Here is a 21876-nt window from a genome sequence, read left to right on the forward strand (position 1 = left end):
TCCTGCCAGAATCCTTTTATGATACAAATATAGTCCTAATATCAAAAGGCAGGGAAAGAAAAAACACATAAGAAGTATAGGCAATATCATTAATGAATATTGACTAAAAATTTTTGACAAAATCCTGTCAAAGACTAAAGCAATTTATCCAAGAAGTCAGTCATTATTACAAAGCTGGATGTATATCGGGGATAGATGGATGGTTTAACATTAAGAAAATAATCAACATAATCATATTAAAATGTAAACATCCAAAACCACATGATTATCACAAGAGATGAAGGAACAAGCACTAGACAAAGTAAGGCAATTATTTATGCTATAAACCTTACAAACGGCATATAGAACCTTTTTTTTATATACAAAAAGCATCTATCTAAGTCAAAAGCAAGCACATATGCAATGGGAATACATTAGAATCCCTTTCAATAAATGAAATAAAGCAAGACTGTCCATTCTCCCCACTATTATTTGATATAGTTCTAGAAATGCTAGCAATAGCAGTAAAACAAAATAAATAAATAAAAGATATAAATATAAAGTGGAACTAAAAATATCCCTATTTTATTATATGATATTATTCTTGAAAAATCCTAGGAAATCAGAAATGATACTGAGGCAATTAACAGTTTCAGGAAATTTGTAGGCTACAAAATAAGCTCTAAAAATCAACTGGATTTGTATGTAACAATAGCAAAAACCAAGAAGCAATTTTAAAAGAAGGAAAAATCCATTCCAAATAACTAAGAAAAGCATAAAATATCTGGGGAATATCCATACCAAAACCTACAAAAAACTGGTATAGATCTGATTGCAAACTATATTTAAAGAAATAAAGAACAACTTATATAGCTGGAGTAATAGTCAGTGACCATTGCAAGGCCATGCCAATATGAAAAAGTGATAATATTGTTAAAGTCAATTTATGCTTTTAATGCTATCACAATAACATGGCCAAAGGGATATTTTACAGAACTTGATAAAATACTAAGAAAATTAATTTGAGGGGAAAAAAGAATCTAGAATGTCTAGGGAAATGAAAAGAAGTAGAGATTAAGGTGAATACACTTCCAGACTTTGAACTATTTTACAAAACAGCACCTACCAAAACTATTTGGCATTAGCTGAAAAATTAGAAAGATAGATCAATCAAATGAATAAGACAAGAGAGAAACAGAAACAATGGAATTCAATGGAATGGTTCAATGGAACCCAATGTTTGATAAAGTAATAAATTACCTAGAAAAAAATTCTTAGTCGGCAAAAACTACTGGGAAAACTTAAAAGTAATCTAGTAGAAATTGGACTTAGATGAACACCTTACTTCATATTACACAATACATTCCAAAAGGATATGTGACCTCAGTATTCAAGATTATATTATTTTTAAAAAAAAACTAGAAGAGAAGCACATTATATATCAGTCACAGGTAATGGTACATGTATTATTCTTAGCCAAAACAGAGAAAGAGGCAATTAGGAAAAAAAAAACGCAACTTTGATTATATAAATCTGAAAAGCTCACGCATCTTGGTTATATAAAAGGTTGAATGAGGAAAAATTTTTCTAACAAATTTCTCTGGTAAGGGTTTGATATCCAAGTGGTATCAATGATTTATACATATATGAATATATTCTCATATATATATAGTTGACATACATATGCATAAATATAAATAATATTCATTCCCAAATAGATAACTAGTGAAAGCATATGAATAAACAGTTCTCAAAAGAATTTCAAAGTATTCATAATCACATTAAAGAACATTCCAAATAACTAACAATAAGAAAATGGTGATTAAAACAACCTTTATATTTCCACTCACATCCTAAAAGTTGGCAACAATTACCAAAAAAGGTAATAGTCAATGATGAAAGACATACAGAAAGATAGGCATATATTGTTGGTTAAGATAGGCAATACACTGCTGATGGAACTGTGAAATGGTGGAACTATATCAAAAAGCAATTTGAAATTGTGTAAGTAAAATGACTAAAATGTCCATACTCTGAGTCAGTGATTCCATTTCTGGGTTTATACCCCAATGAAGCTATCAATAAGAAAAAAATTCCCATATACTCCAAAATATTTATAGCAGTATTTTTCAAGAAAGTAAAGAATTAGAAACAAAGTAGATGGTCATCTACCCAGGAATGACTAAACAAATTATGGCATGTAAATGAAATGAAACATGATTGTGCTGTAAGAAATTATATATTTTACTTTCAGGAGCCAGGTTGGAGGAGTAAGCAGTAGACAGATGTGGCTCTCCCATATTCACTTCCAGCAGCCATAAAATGAATCCTGGAACAGAGGACCCAGAAGAAAGACTAGGTGGAGAAGTCCTTTGGCCAAGGAGACTTGAAGTATCAGAAAAGGTCAGTGTCACTTAGGTAAAACAGAAGTGCATTCCAAGACAGGAAGCATCCTAGCAAGCCAGCAGCAAGTCCCACATCAGCAATCCAGTGGGAGACCCTGAGCCCAAGTGTGGTAGAGCAGGCAAATGCTAACACCAGGACTCCCCATATGCCTTAGCTTATGAGCAAAACCCCAAAGAAAAAACAGGAAATGGTCTCAAGCCCAGAAAGAACTTATGGAAGAGCTTAAGGAGCTAAAAATTATGTAAGAGAGGTAAAATAAAAATTAGGAAAAGAAATGAGAATGATCCAAGAAAATTATGAAAAAATAGTCAACAGTTTGGGAAATTGCTTAAAACAATAGAACTGGCCAAATGGAAAAAGAGATATAAAAATCCACTGAAGAAAACAACTCCTTAAAAAGTATACAATTAGCCAAATGGGGAAAAAAAAGTACAAAAGCTAACTGAGGAAAACAACTCCTTAAAAGTTAGAGTTGGGCAACTGGAAGCTAATTACTCTTTGAGCCACCATGAATGAATCAAACAAATTCATACGAATGAAAAAATGGAAGAAAATGTAAAATACTTCATGTGAAAAAAAATGACCTGGAAAACAGATCTAGGAGAGACAATATCAGAATCACTGGACAACCTGAAAATTATAATGAAAAGGAAGACATAAGACAACATCTTTTTTTGTTTTCTACTCTTTTTGGGGGGGGGGCAAGGCAATAGGGTAAAGTGACTTGTCCAGGGTCACACAGCCAGTAAGTGTCAAGTGTCTGAGGCCAGATTTGAACTCAGGAATTCCTGAATCCATGGCCAGTGTTCTATCCACTGTGCCATCTAGCTGCCCAACTACTCTGTTTGGCATTCAAAGCACTTTATTAATTTATTTAGGTGAGGCATTCAGGGTTAAGTGACTTGCCCAGGGTCACACAGCCAGTAAGCGTCAAGTGTCTGAGGCCGGATTTGAATTTGGGTCTTCCTGACTCCAAGGCCAACTGTGCCACCTAGCTACTCCGTAAAAGTTTAGCTTTTTTTTTTTTGCAAGGCAATTGGGGTTGTGACTTGCCCAGGGTCACACAGCTAGTAAGTGTCAAGTTCCTAGTCTGAAACCGGATGTGAACTCAGGTTCTCCTAACTCCAGGGCCGGGGCTTATCTACTGTGCCACCTACGTAGCCCTCATAGACAACATCTTTAAAGAAATCATCAAGGAAAACTGCCCTGATGTCCTGGAATCAAAGGACAAAAGAGGCACTGAAAGAATTCACTTGATCATCTCCAAGGAACACTATAGCCAAATTTCAGAACTATCAGGTCAAGGAAAAAATTCTACAAGGGCCCAGATGGAAATAATTCAAATATCAAGGAGTCACAATCAGGATTACACAGAACTTGGCAGTTGCAACATAAAGGAGTGGAGGTAATGTAACAATATTCTGGAGGGTAAAGGAGCTAGGACTATAACCAAGAATTGTTGTGTACAACTAGTTCACTTGGCTATAGAGCCTACCTAGGGCCTAGGATTTCCCAATCACCTGATGAATCAAGACCAGCTTGATTTTCTATCTCAAATGCACATTGATGAGGCGGGAAACAAGACGGAAGCAACTCCGTTTATTTTTAGCAAAGCACTTATATAGTAAAATAACAGGAACTCTTTCTCAAGTTACAACGACATATAGCCCATGCTGTGCTCAAGGACAGTGCATGCACGTGCTGTGCACTTATCTGACTCCAATCCCAGAAAAGACTGTTAAAGATCCATACAATGGAGCACCGAAGCAGGCAACCTTTGCTCAAAGATCAGCACCCGAGAGGGGCCTTCACCCATCAGTGAGACCTCTTGAACAGCCTGTGGCCCTTTACATCTTTATAGATCCCTAACAAAGAATCATTTCCCTGCAAAATTAAGCATAATATAACAAGGGGGGAAATGGTCATTCAGCAATGTAGAAGGATTTAAAGCTTTCACAGGAAGACCAGAACTAAACCAAAAATTTGACCTCCAAAATCGAAACACAAGAGAAGCATAAACAGGTAAAAAGGGAAAATAAAACATAATGGATTCAATGGAGCTAAACTATTTATATCCCTATACAATTCTTAAAAATTGTATCACTAATAGTACAGTTAGAAGGAATATGGACAAGACAGAGGACATGGGTATAATGCGAATTTGAGGAAATGACATAAAAAAAATTTAAGGGATGAGAAAGAGGAGTGCAATGGGTGCAGAAGGAAGGGAGAGGTAAAATGGGGTAAATTATTTCACATGAAAAGGCAAGAAAGGACTATTACAGTAGAGGGGAAGATGGGAGTGTCAGTGATGAGCATCATTTGAACCTTAGTTTCATCAGTATTGGCTCAAAGAGGGAATAATATACACAGTCAGCTGAATATAGAAATCCATCTAACCCAATAGGAAGTAGGAGGGAAGGATATCAAGTAAGGGAGCTGTGACAGGGGTGGGGGCGGAACTGATAGAAGGGAGGACAGACCAGGGGAGGTGGTAGACAGTAGCAAAACACCATTAAGGAGGGAAAGGGTGAAAGAAGAGAGAGGACAAAGAGAAGGAAAAATAGGATGGAGCGAAATAGGTAGTATCATAACTGCGAATGGAATGATGTCTCCCATAAAACTGAAGCAGATAGCAAAGTGGATAAATCCTACAATACGTTGTTTACAAGAAACACACTTGAAGCAGAGAGACATACACACACACAGTAAAGATAAGGGGCTGGGGCAGAATCTATTATGCTTCAGCTAAAGTGAAAAAAGCAGGGATAGCAATCCTGATTTCAGACAAAGTAAAAGCAAAAACAGACCTAATTAAAAGTGATAAGAAAGCAAACAATATCTTGCTAAAAAAGCAGACTAAACTATGAAGCAATATCTATACTAAACATATATGCATCAAGTGGTATAGTATCCAAATTCTTAAAGAAGAAGTTAAGTGAGTTACAGGAAAGACAGCAAAACCATATTAGTGGGGGACCTTAACTGTCTCCTCTCAGAACTCGATAAATCCAACCAAAAAATAAACAAGAAAGAAACTAAGAAGGTAAATTGAAAATCAGAAAAGTTAGATATGACAGACCTTTGGCTTAATATTAGTAAAACTATCTAACTGATCATATCAATAATAAAACCATGAGAAATCATATGATTATGCTGAAAAAGCTTTTAACAAAACACACCACTATTAAAAACACTGGAATAAAGTGAGCTTTCATTAAAATGATAAGCAGGATCTATCTAAAACCAACAGCAAGCATTATATGTAATGGGGATAAGCTAGAAGCCTTCCCAGTAAGATCAGGGGTGAAGCAAGGACGTCCATTATCACCACTATTATTCAATGTTAGCTATGTTAGCTATACCAAAAAGAAAGGGAAAAGAAATTGAAGGTATTAGAATAGGCAACAAGGAAACAAAACTATCATTTTCTGCAGATGAGATGATGGTATACTTAGTGAACCCTATAAAATCAACTAAAAACTACTTAAAAATTAATAACTTTAGCAAAGTTGCAAGATATAAGATAAACCCACATAAATCATCAGCATTTTTTTATATGACCAACAAAGTCCAGCTGCAAGAGATAGAGAAATTCCATTTAAAATACCTGTAAACACTTGGAAGTCTACCTGTCAAGACAAATCCAGGAACCATATGGACATAATTACAAAATACTTTTCACACAAATAAAGTAAGATCTAAGCAAAAAGAAAAATATCAGTTGCTCATGGGCAGGCTGAGCCAATGCAATAAAAATGACAATTCTACCTGAATTAATTTACTCATTCAGTACCATCCCAATCAAAGAATCAAAAAATTATTTTATAGAGCTAGAAAAATTTATCTGGAAGAACAAAAGGTCAAGACTATCAAGGAATTAATGGGAAAAAAAATACAAAGGATGGTGGCTCAGCAATATCAGATCTCAAACTATATTATAAAGCAGTAATCATCAAAACTGTTTGGTACCGGGCTAATAAACAGAGTGGTGGGTAAGTGGAATAGATCAGGCATACAATGACCATAATAACCTAGTGTTTCATAAACCCAAAGACCCCAGCCTTTGGGGTAAGAACTCACTATTTGATAAAAACTACTGGGAAAACTAGAAAACAGTAGGACACAAACTAGGTATAGACTAACATCTCACACCATATACCAAGATCAGGTCAAAATGGGGCCATGATTTAGACATAAGGGGTGACACCATAAGCAAATTAGAATAGCAAGGAACAGTTTACCTGTCAGATCTATGAGTAGGGGAAGAATTTATCACCAAATAAGACATAGAGAGCATTACAAAATGCAAAATAGATAATTTTGAATATATTAAATTAAAAAGCTTTTCTACAAAGAAAACCAATGCAACCAAGAGTAGAAGGAAAGCAGAATGCTGGAAAACAATCTTTATAGCAAGTCTCTCTGATAAAGACCTCATTTCTCAAATACACAGAGAAGTGAATCAAATTTATAAGAATAGAAGCCTTTTTCTAATTGATAAATGGTCAAAGGATAGGAACAGGCAGTTTTCAGATGAAGAAATCAAAGCTGTCTATAGGCATATGAAGAAGTGCTCTAAATCACTTTTGATTAGAGAAATAAATGCAAATTAAAACAATTCTGCTGTTGTTTTACAACTCACACCTACCAGATTGGCTAATAGGTCTTTTTGGCATATTAGAAAAAATGTGGGAAAACTAGGACTGTTAAAATGCACTGCTGGTGGAATTGTGAACTTATCCGACCATTCTGGAGAGCAATTTGGAACTATGCCCAAAGGAAAACAAATTGTACATACCCTTTGATCCGGCAATACCACTACTAGGTCTATATCACAAAGAGATTATAAAAAAGGGAAATGAACCTACATAATCAAAAATATTTAGAGTAGCCTTTTTCATGGTGGCAAAATATTGGAAATTGAAGGAAGAATGCCTGCGTAAACTTATATATGCATGTAATAGAATACTGTTGTGTAATAAGAAATGATGAACAGACAGATTTCAGAAAAACCTGGAAATATTTGTACGAACCGATGCAAGGTGACATAAGCAGAACCAGGAAAATGCTGTACACAGTATCAGCAACATTGTGAGATGATCAGCTATGAATGACTTTGCTCTTCTCAGCAACGCAACTATCCAAGATAAGTACAAAGGATTCAGGAAGGAAATTGATATCCTTATCTAGATAAAGAACTGATGGACTCTGAATGCAGATCAAAGCATATTTTTTTCACTTATTCTTTCTCATGTTTTTTTTTCTTTTGACTTTTTTCTTCTTTCACAATCATAACTCATATGGAAATATTTTTTACATGATAACACATGTATAACCTATATCAAACTTCCTGTCATTTTCAGAAAAAGGGAGGGGGAGGTAAGAGGAAAAAATTGGAATTCAAAATCTTGTAAAAATGAATGCTAAAAATATACTTGACATGTAACTGGGGGAAAAAATAAAATACTGTTAATTTTTTTAAAAAAGAAATCATGTATGTGATGTATACAGAGAAGAATGGAAAGATCTACATGAACTGATACTAAATAAAGTAACCAGGGTCAAGAAAACAATATATACAATAACTAAAACGTAAATGGAAAAACACCCCCAAATCACCGCTTTGTGTTGGTCAGAGATCCATAGATATCACATATTACATGTTTTCATTTTAAAGTACTGATGAGTTGTATTGATTTTTCCTCATTTGCTTTTTTCCTTTTGTTTTGCCTTTAAAAATATTATTTATTATATAGGATGGCTCTCTGGGAGGGGAATGAGACGGATATTGGGGAAAACTATGATGATATAAAAAAAAAGAAAACATTAATAAAATGTTTTAATAAGTTTTTTAAAAAATTTTTATAGAGGAAACAAAGAAGAGAGACTAAGGATAAAGCCTTGGGGAATACCCACAGTTAATGGGCATAACCAAGCAAAGGAGCCCTAAAAGGGGTCATCATAAAGGTAGTAAGAGAAGCAGAAAAAGGAAATGTCATACAACCTAGAGAGGAAGGACAATCCAAGAGGAGACAGTAGTAGTATGAAGTAAGAGTATGAATACTATGAGGATTGAGAAAAGATCATTGTTTCTGTTGTTTAGTCATTTCAATTATGTACAACTCTTCATGACCCCCATTTGGGGTTTTCTTGGCAAAGATACTGGAGTGGTTTGCCATTTTCTTCTCCAGCTCATTTTATAGATGAGGAAATTGAAGCAAACAGGGTCAGTGACTGCCCAGGGTCACAAAGGTAAGCGTCTGAGGCCGCAATTGAACTCAGGTCATCCTAACTCCAGGCTTGGCACTCTATCCACTGCACCATCTAGCTGCCTGAGAAAAGGCCTTTAGATTTAGCAACTGAGAGGTCACTTGTAACTTTGGAGAGAGAGCAGTTTCAGTAAAATGAGGAGGCCAGGAAGCAAGACTGAAGATGGTTTAGAAGCAAGTAATAGGGGAAGAAGTGGAAGCATCTAGCATAGATAGCTTTCTCAAATAGTTTAGCTAAGGGGAAAAGAGTAATATGATTACAGTAGAGCAGTTGGTAGAATCAAGTACAGGTTTTTAAAGGACAGCAGAAACAACATGTTTAAAGATAAGAGAATTATTTGTATAACTGTTTTATGAAAATGGGAAGCAGGCCAATTTTTTGTAAGAAAAAAAAGAATACAACTAAAGAAAGTTAGAAAATTATTGTTAGAGTTAGAAAACCACAAAAGAAAACTGGTAGATTCAATGGAGCAGCAATTCTATAGCAGAAACTTCATGAGATGTATCTTCTCATTTTGTATATCTAAGAAACCAACAATGGGAAAAATTTTACTTTATTCATTTTTGAAACACTCTTGAAACATCAATACTCAATACCAATAACCTGATAACTGCCAGTGGGAATATTTTAGAACTCTCACTACTATTATAAATCTCATTATCAAACTAGAGGATGAAATGAAAACAAGACCATGAAGATCAATCTGAAGAATAAGCAAACATGGATAGCTCATGCCTTTAGTGCGTGAAAGCAAATAATCACTACCTGTAAACCACGACTAGCATTTACTGATCACAAAAATGTTTTTTTTGTTAGTCAAAGATGTTTTCCCCACAAATGTTAGGTTAACCATGTTGAAAAGAGGAAGGAGAAGAAGAGAAGGTAATAACTGCTCTCTTTACAACAACAGTAAATTTTTTAAACAGATTGTGCTTTTCAAATTTTAATAACTGGACAGAGCAGGTACATCTCAGTATAACATAAAAGAAACAGAATTTTCACCTAAAAAGACTATCCACAAGATCAGTCTGTAATACTGTCATATCTGTTCTCCTGGTAAACAGAGTTGGTGATTAACTCACAACTACACTGAAACCATTTATGGGTTTCTTCATAAGTAGAATTTACTATCATGTGCTTCAACCCAGCTGTCCAATCCAGAATAGCCTTCTTAGTCATTTCTCAACTAAACATAGCAAACTAGAATAGCAAATTACATAAGCTTCAGAAAAAAATAATATTTGGCTGTAGCTGTAAGCTCCAAATAGCTTAGCCAATATATCTATGAGCAGAATATAAAATACACACACATAATACTTATTAAGACACGAGCTGAGAAGATGTAGTCCTAGAATGCTTAATTTTAAATAAAAGATCAACTTTAACATGCTACTAATAACAAGGAGTATACAATGGAATACAACTAGTTCTTTTGCACTACTCCTCTTCTGCTGACCAAGATCCTCTTATGACCTTGTACATATTCAGAAGAAAGATATCTCTGCCAGTTAACTACATGGAACCTAAGCTGTTTCTGTTAACTGTAGCACTTAGTTGTACAATGACATAATCCACATCCACACTATTAACCTGTTATCAGAAAAAGAGAACTCATAACAGAGTCACTTCCAAATTAATCAGTGCTAATGGTTATTTTGTTGCTTCCTCTAAAATGACTTTAAAAACTGGATTCCCACCAAATTTCAGTGTAATACTTGTCTATGGTAATTGAAATTTTATACATGTTAATTTTTTTAAAATACATTATTCTTTACAATGATTCCATAAGATTGCCCGGTATTAGTGTTCCCCATTTCATAAATGAAGAAAAGTGAAAATCACTGTAGACCTATAGCATAGAGTAAAACTGAACCTGGCCATAATACACAGGCCTCAATATACATTTTTGGTAGTCATGCTTTTTAATTGCTCTTGCTCTGGAAAGCACGTGTCCTTTCAATTGGCTTCCATTTTTCTGACTTCCTGTCTAAAAAACTGAGTACAAACTGGTCTTCAGGGCCAGCAGTATAGGGCTGACATGAGTTCTTTCATAAACATAAGTGACTTTTTTGCATAAAACATTAGAAATAAAAACTTTATTTATGAACAAATGATGACAAATGATACTAGCTACTGATTTTCACAAATCGTTTTACTATTTTCATAGGCAAATTATTCAGTATGGGCTAGATCATGAAATTTTCCATTAATATCTAAGTGTAGGTAGAAGACCACCTACTTTATCATTCAGGGTGAATCCAATACTGTTCTGACAGAAGGTGATACTATCATTCTGGATTCTCCTAGAAAACTTGGAGAATGGAATCTTGACTTCCTGCCAATATGCCTCACCATTAGTGAACGTGAAGTAACTATGTAATTCACGAATTGCATGACTGTTGTTCATTTATTCAGTCATATCTGATTCTTTATGATGCCGTGGACACCAGGCGCTTCTCCACTATTCCTAAAAGTCTGCCCAAGCCCATGTTTGCTGCTTTTATGATATTATCTATCATCTCATCCTCTGCCATCTCCTTCTCCTTTTCCTTTCCCAACCTCAGGGTTTTTGTCAATGAGTCCCATCCTCTTCTTATACGGCCAAAGTATTTAACTTTAACTCCAGCATTTGTCCTTCCAATGAGTAGTTTGAACTAATTTCTTTAAATATCGACTGATTTGATGTCCTTGCTGTTCAAGGGACTCCCAAAAGTCTTCTCCAGAACTGAGTCGAATTTATAAGAATATAATTCATTCCCCAGTTGATAAATGGTCACAGGATATGAAAAGGCAGTTTTCAGAGGAATAAATTAAAGCTATCTATAGTCATATGAAAAAATGCTCTAAATCACCACTGATTAGAGACATGCAAATCAAAACAACTCTGAGGTACCACATCACACCTATCAGTTTAGCTAATATGACAAGACAGGACAATGATAAATGCTGGAGAAGATGTGGGAAAATTGGAACACTAATGCATTGTTGGTGGAGCTGTGAACTAATGCAACCATTCTGGAGAGCAATGTGGAACTATACCCAAAAGGCTATAAAAATGCACATACCCTTTGACTCAGCAATAATACTTCTAGGTCTGTATCCCAAAGAGATCATAAAAAAGGGAAAAGGACCCCCACGTACAAAAATATTTGTAGCAGCTCTTTTTGTGGTGGCCAAGAATTGGAAATTGAGGGGATGCACATCAATTGAGGAATGGCTGAACAAGCTATGGTATATAAATATAATGGAATACTATTGTGCTGTAAGAAATGATGAGCAGGCAGAGTTCAGAAAAACCTGGAAAGATTTATATGAACTGATGCTGAGTGAAATAAGCAGAACCAGGAGAACAACACTGTACAATGACTGACTTTGATATACTTAGCTCTTCTCAGCATTGCAAGGATCTAAGACAACTCCAAAAAACTCACAATGGAAAAAAGCTATCCACATTCAGAGAAAGAACTATGGAATCTGAATGCAGATGGAAGCATACTATTTGTTCTCCTTTTATTGTTTTTTTTATTCTTCTTTCTTGTGGTTCCTCCCATTGGTTCTAATTCTTCTTTGCATCATGACTAATGCGAAAATATGCTTAATATGAATGTATAAGTAGAGTCTATATCAGATTGCACACCGTCTTGTGGAGGGGGAGGACAGGGAAGGAGAGAAAATTTGAAAATCAAAATCTTATGGAAGTTAATGTTGAAAACTAAAAATTAACAAATAAATTGCTTAATTAAAAAAAAAAGTCTTCTCCAGCTCCACAATTTGAAAGCATCAATTTTGTGGCACTAAGCTTTTCTCATAGTCCAACTCTCAAAGATATACATTACTACTAGAAAAAAAAACATAGTTTTGACTATACAGATCTTTGTTGGCAAGGTGATGTCTCTGCTTTTTAGCACACTGCCCAGATTTACCAAAACTTTCTTTCCAAGGATCACGTATCTTTTAATTTCATGGCTTCAGTCACCACCTGCAGTGATCTTTGAGCCCAAGAATATAAAATCTGACACTGCTTCCATTTCTTCTCCCTCTACTTGCCAGGAAATGACGGGACCAGTTGCCATGATCTTAGTTTTTATAATGTTAAGCTTCAATCAAGCCTGTACATTGTCCTCTTTCACCCTTATCAAGAGGGTAATTCAGAGCTACATATCTGAGATTGTTGAAATTTCTCCTGACAACCTCAATTCCAGCTTTTGATTCATCCAGCCTGGTATTTCACATAATGAACTTTGCATATAAGTAAAATAAATACAGTGACAATACACAACTTTGTCATACTCCTTTTCTATTCTTAAAGCAATCAATTTTTCCATGTTTGGTTCTAAACTGTTGCTTCTTGGCCCACATATTGGTTCCTTGGGAAACAAGTAAGGTGATCTGTTATTCCCATCTCTTTGAGGACTTGCCAGATTTTTGTGTGATCCACATAATCAAAGGCTTCAGTATAGTCAATAAAGCAGAAGCAGATTTTTTCTGGAACTCCCTTGCTTTCTACATAATCCAGTGAATACTGGCAATCTGGTCTCTAGTTCCTCTGCCCCTTTGAAAACCAGCCTGTTCTTCTACTAATTCTTTTAATTCACATTCTGTAGAAGCCTACCCTGCAAAATATTAAGTACAACCTTGCTGGCATGTGAAATAAGTGCAATTTTTTACAACTGTTTGAATTACGACCTTGCTGTGGTAAAGGGCTTGTATAGCTCAATGAAACTATGAACTAGGCTATGAAGGATTATCCAAGACAGACAAGTCATTGTGAACAGTTCAGACAAAAGATGATCCACTGGAGAAGGAAACAGAAAACCACCCTGGTCTTTTTGCCAAGAAAACCCCATGGATGGTATTAAAATGATAAAAGATATGATACCAGAAGATGAGCTCCTCAGGTTGGAAAGAGTCCAACATGTTACTGGGGAAGAGCAGAGGGCAACTACAAGTAGGTCCAGAAAGAATGAAGCATCTGGGCTAAAGCCAAAAGGAAGCTCAGTTTTGGATGTGTCTAGTGATTAAAGGAAAGTACAAGACTGCCAAGATCAGTATTTCACAGGAACCCATAATCTAAGATTTATGAGATAAGGTCAGCTGATATGATCAAAGAGAATATGGAAAGTTTGACATCTTTGATGTCAATGAATTTAAATGGATGGGAATTGGGTAGATTTAATTCAGGTGATCATTACATATACTATTGTGGTCAAGAATCCCTTATAAGAAATAGAGTAGTTTTTGCACAAACAAAGCCAATGCAACCAAAATTAGAAGAGAAGCAGAAAGCTGGGACACAATTTTTACAGCCAGTGTCTCTGATAAAAACCTCATTTCTAAAATATATAAAGAACTGAGTCAAATTTATAAGACTACAAGACATTCTCCAATTGATAAATGGTGAAAGGATATGAACAGGCAGTTTTCAGATAAAGAAATTAAGGCTATCTATAATCATAAGAAAAAATGCTCCTAAATCACCAATGATTATAGAAATTCAAATTAAAACAACTCTGAGGTACCACTTCACACTTATCAGATTGGCTAATACAATAGAAAAGGAAAATGATAAATGTTGGAGAAGATGTGGGGAAACTGGGACACAAATGCACTGTTGGTGGGGTTGTAAACTGATTCAAACATTCTGGAAAGCAATATGAAGCTATAAAACTGTGCATACCCTTTGATCCAGCAATACCACTACTAGGTCTGTATTCCAAATGATCTAATACATTTTATTATAAAACAATTTCAGATTTTGGAGGTTTCTTCTCACATACAACAGTAGCACAGACTGATGATTATAATCAAAAATGTATTCCTATTGGAAGAGCAGTCATTCAGACAAAAACTTCACGTTTATTTAAAGTAGTAAAACAAAACAGAAATGCAGTGGAGAGTAAAGAAACTTTTACTTGCAAGCATTACTTGGTTTGATTACTTTAAAATTCTAGTTTAATTACATAATATAAAAACTGCTAGAGAGACAGCCAGTGCAGATGAACACGCATCAGCTAAATTGGTTGGGGTTTTTTTTGCTTTTTGGTGAGGCAATCAGGGTGAAGTGACTTGCCCAGGGTCACAAAGCTAGTAATTGTCAAGTGTCTGAGGCTGGATTTGAACTCAGGTCCTCCTGACTCCAAGGCCTGAGCTCTAGCTACTGTGCCACCTAGCTGCCCCTCAGCTACATATTTTTGAAGAAAATGAAAAAAGAAAGTAGATACTGATCAATAATTTTTTAATGTGAAAAAAACAGACTTATTGTGGAAAAGCATGTCTCACCCCAGAACTTATATTTCTACCAAACAAAAAACTCAACCTAGATTTAACGTTTCTAAGAATCACTTAATACTTTTACTAGCCTATTACACTTCTACTGGTAAGTAGAATTACATTAAAATCAATGCTTGTTATTGGTTTTGAAATCTTCACACTGAGATGCCACAACAATCAATTGCTTCTAATTTTTTGGTGGTCAAATAGGAAAACATAGGTTAACTAAAGCTGTTTTCAAAGACTGGTTTTCAAATTATTTTAGCCTAGCTGTTAAAAAATATTGCAAGGATAATAATACCACACTTAAAGCAGTACTGATTTTAGATAATGCCCTAGGTCATCCAACTACAATTAGTTAATTGTGTGAGAATATGTGTTTTGGGTTTTTTTTATTTTTTTTTTTTGCTACCAAACATCTTTATTGCAGCCCATGGATTTTCTTTAAGAAAATATTACAGCACTTAAAGCCTATTATCTAAGAAAAACCCTTTGAAGAAGCAATTGCTAACACTATGGTTGACAATGCAATTTCCTCAACTAATGTCTGAAAAGTATACTGAAAGCAACAATCAAAAATATTAACCATGCCTGGCAACAAATAATTGTAAGCAACATCCATCTAAAGCACATTTTGCCACACTGTGCAAAGAGTAATTGTGAAGATCATCCCTTTCTTACCAGCATATGGATGAAAATTTAAAGAAAGAGAAGAAAGTTCAGATGACACAGCTAACAATAACAACATTTTCAGAAGGCTGTGGGCTTCCCACTGGAATGCAAACACTACTAAAGAGTTCCATGTCCAGAACTACCTCACTGTCTGCTGCCTTCAAATAAAGGACAGTGGAGATCATATACTGGGATTGTTCTTCAATAACATCTACTCCTCGCCTACTGAAGAGTAATAAAGTCTTGGAAACTGCTATCCCTGTTAAGCGATGCTATTCTTCATCCAAACTCTTGGTACTTCAGCAGTTTTTTGAAGTGGCAAAGAACTGGAAATTAAGGGGGTGCCAATCATTTGGGGAATAGCTGAAAATTATACTATATGAATGAAATACTATGGTGCTGTAAGAAATAATGAAAGGGAGAGTTTTAAAAGTTGTTAAAGTAGTTTAAAGATTTTTAAAATTCCAAGAGAAGATTCAAATGAACTGAGGAAGAGTAAAATGAAAAAACAGAATCAGGAAAAGGAAATTACTCCTGGAAAAACCAGGAAAATAAAATAAAATAAAGATAAAAAATAACTTTGAAATACTTAAAAATTTTGATCATTGCAATAACCAACCACAATTCTAACACACCATCCACCTCATGACAAGTACATTCAGGGTATGGAATAGGACATATATTTTAGGACCCAGACAATTCAGAAATTTGATTTTCTTTACTATGTATATTTGTCACAAGAGTTTTTTCTTTTTTTTCCCAATGGGAGAGGAGTAGTGAAGAGAAAATAGATATTTGTTAATTGAAAGAAATTAAAGATAAAAAAAGAGATCAAAGAAAGAAGGAAAGGATTATTTTGTACAAAAATATGTGCTCTTTTGGGGGATAAAGGAACTAGAAACCATGGGGGGTGCCCATCAATTGGAGAATAACTGAATAAATTATGATAAATGAACTAATGGAATGTTAGTAAGCCATCAGAAATTACAAAAGGGATGACTTGATGGATTCAGAGAAACCTGGGAGGATCAAAAGCAGTGAAGTAAATAGAATCAGGAGAACAATTTACATAATGCCAACATTGTAAAGACAAACAAATCTGAAATACTTAATAAATCTTGTGTGCTACAGTTACCCAAAAATAACAGTCAGAGATTTTCTAGGTATAAAGTGAAAGATTTATTATGTTCTCGGGAGAAGCAGGCATCTGCTTCCTCCGGCAGTCCGAGCAAAGCAAGGCAAGGCACAAAGGCCAGGACAAAGTTTATATAGCCCTAACACAGAGATACCCACCCACCACTGGCTTTGAATTCTCATTGGACAGGAATTTCAGCCTTACAATCTAAAATGTTAACATCTACCCCAGAAACAAGGAATCTCATTATAATACTACCAATCCTAGCTATTTTATCCTTTTTAGTAATTAGCCATTACCTAATGCTGACGTAACAGAACAAATCATGTGTTTTCTAGGAACCTGAAACTTAGGCCTATTGAGGCTAGTGTAATCAACCTTGAGCTAGTAACAGTCTAAGAAACTGCTACACTCAGTCCATCGGAGAGATCTCACATTGTTTACATTGTTTCACTCAGTTAAAAAAAACCAGAGTCTTGACAAGTTTGCAAAAGGAGAGGTTTCTTCATTGACTTTCTTGAGAAAGTACACCCCCATGCTGCCTCAGCTGCCCGAGAGTTCCGAGTGCTCTTTGTTCAAGGCAAGACTACATAGAACCCAATGTAGCAGCCCACCCTAACCCTCTTCCTGTCGTCTCATTGACTGAGCCTCAGGTATACAATCTATTCGTGTAAAAGCTACCCCAGCAATAGAGAGAACAAAGAGGTATAGAAATTATGTTAGCACATTCACCTTTTCAGGGCCTCACACTTTCAGCAGTCTTTTACCCAAGGTCATACAACCAGCCACAGGACGAGACAGACAGGATGCTCCCATGTCTCAGGTATTTTTGCTAACACTATACAAGAGTAGAAGAGGGAGAAGGCTAGGGGAGGGGGTCTTGCATTCTGAGGGGTCTTCACTTAGTGTTGGTACACATGTACCACTCAAAAGCAACAATACCAGAACCATTAACAAGAACTAATGACCCTTTGAGGAGGCTTTACTTCTGAGAGATCATCTCTCACAATCTGATCGATGTAATACCCAGCTACGATTCCAGAAAACCAATTGTGATACCTATCTTCTGACAGAGAACTGATGGATTCAAGACACAGACTAAGACACATATTTTTGAACACATGAATTGTGGGGATTTGTTTTGCTTGGTTAAGCATATTTGTTACATGGGTTTCATTTTTCCTTTTTGTCAGCTATGAATTGGGGGCAGGAAGAGGACAAATAGGGATAGGACTCCAAAAATAAAATACTAAAAGCCATTAAAGCATTTTTTGCAAAGTCATAGAAAAGAACAAAAAGAAAACAATCCACAAGAAATCACAGAAAGCAGAACTTAGAAAGTTACAGTTAAATTTACACTTAAAGTGAAAAGCAAGTTGCATAAAATATAGATTTATAATTTCATATACAATCTTTTTCTGCTCTATAGCATATATGAAGCGCTCATTTTATTCAAGATTTGTTAAGTTTAATTTTTAAAAACTACCCTTATAAAGTATGCTGAGGACACATGCAAAATTGCAGGGCTTGAAAAATGATAAGAAGACATTGGACATTAAATATGAATTATAGGGTTTTTTGTTTTATTCTGGTACAAAAGGAGGGATGAGAGGGCAAAGGCTCAGATAAGTTTTTGTGTTTGTTTTGTTTTGTTTTACAAAGGATAGGCAATATCTGAGTTTGTTTGTAGACATGCAAATGCAGCCTGTTGAGAAAAAAAAGTTGAAGATAGATGAAAGAGATGGAATTTATAGAGTAGGATCCCAGAAAAAGTGGAAGTACATGGAATTAAGTATACAAGGACAAGTATCAAGGACAGTTAACAAGCACTTATTAAGCACATACTATGGTGAAAAAGGAGATGATAGGCAAAATATACAGAAGATGGTAGAGAGGACAGAAGTTGAGGGAGCTTATGTTTAATGTCCTCAATATTTGGAAAAAAAATGACCATCTTCCAGGTGAAGGATCAGCCAATTAAGGACAAATCTGGAAAGAATTTTGCCAGCAATAACTAAGGGAGAGAAACTCCCCTGTTACTCTCACAGAAGAAGCTAGTTCCCTTTCCTTTACAGAGAAGTTCATCAGTATTGTATGTCAATTTCATGATGGCATTCTTGCCCAGAGTCTGGATAATGGACAATGCTTGTGCTCTTTCCCAGTCACCAATGGAGTGAAGCAAAGCTATGTGCTTGCTCCCATGCTTTTTGGCATATTGTTTTCAGTAATGTTATTAGATGCTCTCAATGAGGACAAACATGGTATCAAGGTCAGCTACCACACTGATGACAAATTATTTAACTTGAAAAGGCTACAAGCTAAGACTAAAGTAGAGGTGCATGAGAATGTAAGTTCTTTGAGAGCGGGACTGCCTTTCTTTTTGCTTATATTTGCATAACCCCAGCACTTAGCACAGTGCCTGGAGCATAGTTAATAAATACTTGCTGACTATCTGACAAAAGTCCAGAGAAGACCAACTCTAGGCCTTGCAGGCCTCTGCCAGTTTCATGCCATGAAAGTGTCCCTGCTCTTCACCTTGCCCCTGACTACCACCCCCAGGCATTAGCCTTACCCCTTCTACCTTGCTCTACTTCTTACTCTTCTTACTCTCCCTTTCTACTTCCACTCAGGTTTTGGAGAACACAGACTCTGTGAGGGAAACAAGCTGCCTGCTCTCCTGGTCCAACTTTGCTTGATCAGTGACAGCACACAGAAACATAAACAATGATGGTGGGTCCCCATGCCTTTCCATATCTATAGCAGGCTTTGCTTGTATTTGCTCTACTTTGTTTCCTGTCCTGAATAATGTCCTAGCATCAATGCCCATGGTTTCCTTTTATAAAGATGTCCTGGAGCCTCTATCTCTACCCCCAAGGGACCTTGTACTTCAAGTTTTATAACTTTTTTTCAGTTTGTCCCAATCCCACCTGACTCCTCCATCTCCCCAATCGTTAAGGTGTTTACACCTAGTTATGGTTCTGAGGTCCATTATACTCTGGCCTAATCAGACATCTAGAATATTATATTCTATTCTGGCTGCCACATTATAGAAAGGCTAGAGAAAGTACTAAAACAGTAGAGGACCTAGGAACCAGGCATAATGAAGGACCTGAGGGTGTTTAACCTGAAGAAGATATAATTTAGGGAAGACAAAATAGATGCCTTCATGTGGAAGGTAGCCTTTCAAGGTCACTATGTGGAAGAGGGACTGGAACTGGTTTTCTTGTTCCAGAGGACAGAATTAGGAAGAGTAAGGAGACATTTCAACAAGGTAAATATAATAATAAACAATATAATTCTAAAGTCAGTGGTGTCCATCTACACATAAGATTAATTTCCAAATACAATTATTTTTTCTTTAAAATATCAAACAACACTAGAATTTTCAAGATGTAATCTAGTAGTTTTGGTTAGCATCAAGGTAGAGCTCATATGATAAAGGAGGAAACTAAATATAAAGATCATATGATTAAATGACAGTAGAATGTTAGCTCCTTGAGTGCAGGGACTATTACATCCCCAGTACCTAGCATGGTGTCTCTAATACTAACTTTCTAGATAAGAAAACTAAGGCTCTTGAAGTGTCTTCCCAATGGTCCCAAATATAGTATGAGACATGATTTAAACCTAGGTCTTACCTAACTCCAAGTCCAGCAATATCAACTATGCTATGCTTCTCCCAAATAAAGATATGAAATGAAATAATAAAAACAAATTACAACTGTGATACTTAAGTACACAATGCATAATTTTCATGTTAATATTCAAAAAATTATCTGTGAAATACTCAGATATGTAAAATATTCAAATAATCAAGAATAAATACTATTCACCACATAAGGCACTAACAGAAAATTATGTGTCATTCTCATAGTTTCTAATAAATATTTTTATACACATAAAGGAAGCAAAATGACTAAAAAGAATCATGATTCTATTGCCCAAAGTTATGCAACAGAATAAAAGTTCACAAGCAAATTAATGAGTCATTCCCAATAACCAGGCTTTACCAATTTGGAAAGAGCTAGATTTGCTTAAAGAGAAGAACCACTGAAGATATATAATAAAGTTAACATCTGAAAGGAATCTCTCTTGGGGACATGGGAAAAGCTGTTACCAATACTCAAAAAGAAACTATAAGGAGAGAGAAATAATTGCTATGCTTACTTTGTTCAAGGAGTAATTTAATTTGACTGTTTTGGAGGAGAGGCGGGGAATTCAGACCTGTGATTTCATAGATGTAGGACACTCCCTATGTATATCCTCCTGCTGCAAAGGTTAAGTTACTTGCCAATGACCACATGTATGTCAGAGACAAAATCTGAACTACAGTCTTCCTGATTCTACAGCTGGCCCTCTATCCATACTACTACTCTAACCATACTCTAGCCACACTGCCTCCCCCTTTTCTCAAATTCATTTTCATTTACTTCTAACAACAAAGTATGACAAAAATCATTACAATACCACAAGATACTCTGAAATGTTCATTTCTAAAAATTCCGGTATTTAATATGTTTCTCCTCAGAGATATGTATTTAAAGGTTCTCTACAGTAATAATTAGAATGACTCCTCCCTACTCTTTTTCTACCAGATAGACATACCACTAAGTTCTTTTACTAAAGAAAACTACCTACCCTTCTTCAATAAATGTCACAAGTAACAGAATGACTCATTACTGCCAATAAACAACTATTTTACATTGATGTATATTGCCACTTGAACACACATCAAAAAAGAGCATATCTGACTTAAGCACCAAAGTGAAATGAAAAAAAGGTTTTGGTTTTGTACTGTTGTTGTTTTTCACTTTAAAAAAAATGTCAACTTCAGTTTTAAATGCTGCTTTTAGAAGGACAAAATTCAAACTTGGTCCACTTAACAAAACCTGCTCACACTGCCTGCTGAATGTCTATCACTGGGATTCTGAATAGAAGCAGAAGTTTGTCAAACAAGTAAAACCAATTTCAACTATGCACATTGCTAAGCATTTCTTTCTCTTTCTTTCTATCCATGTCTCTCTTTTTCATTATGCAGTTCTGTAACTCAAACCTAATGGGGAAACAAGAAGTGGATTAATAAGAAAGAACTACACAGTAAGTTCTACTGTAATAAAATTACCATCAGCATTCTATCTTTC

General features: G+C 35.4%; 1 protein-coding gene across 6 annotated transcripts in view; it reads right to left on the reverse strand.

Moving 5' to 3' along the window:
* The window catches only part of CCDC91 (coiled-coil domain containing 91), a 527613-nt gene that overhangs the window by 450057 nt on the left and 55680 nt on the right, over nt 1-21876 (reverse strand). The gene's annotated exons all lie outside the window — the stretch shown is intronic.

The sequence above is a fragment of the Phascolarctos cinereus genome, unplaced genomic scaffold (genome assembly GCF_003287225.1).
Source record: "Phascolarctos cinereus isolate Bilbo 61053 unplaced genomic scaffold, phaCin_HiC Scaffold_1;HRSCAF=81, whole genome shotgun sequence".
Classification (NCBI taxonomy): Eukaryota; Metazoa; Chordata; class Mammalia; order Diprotodontia; family Phascolarctidae; genus Phascolarctos; species Phascolarctos cinereus.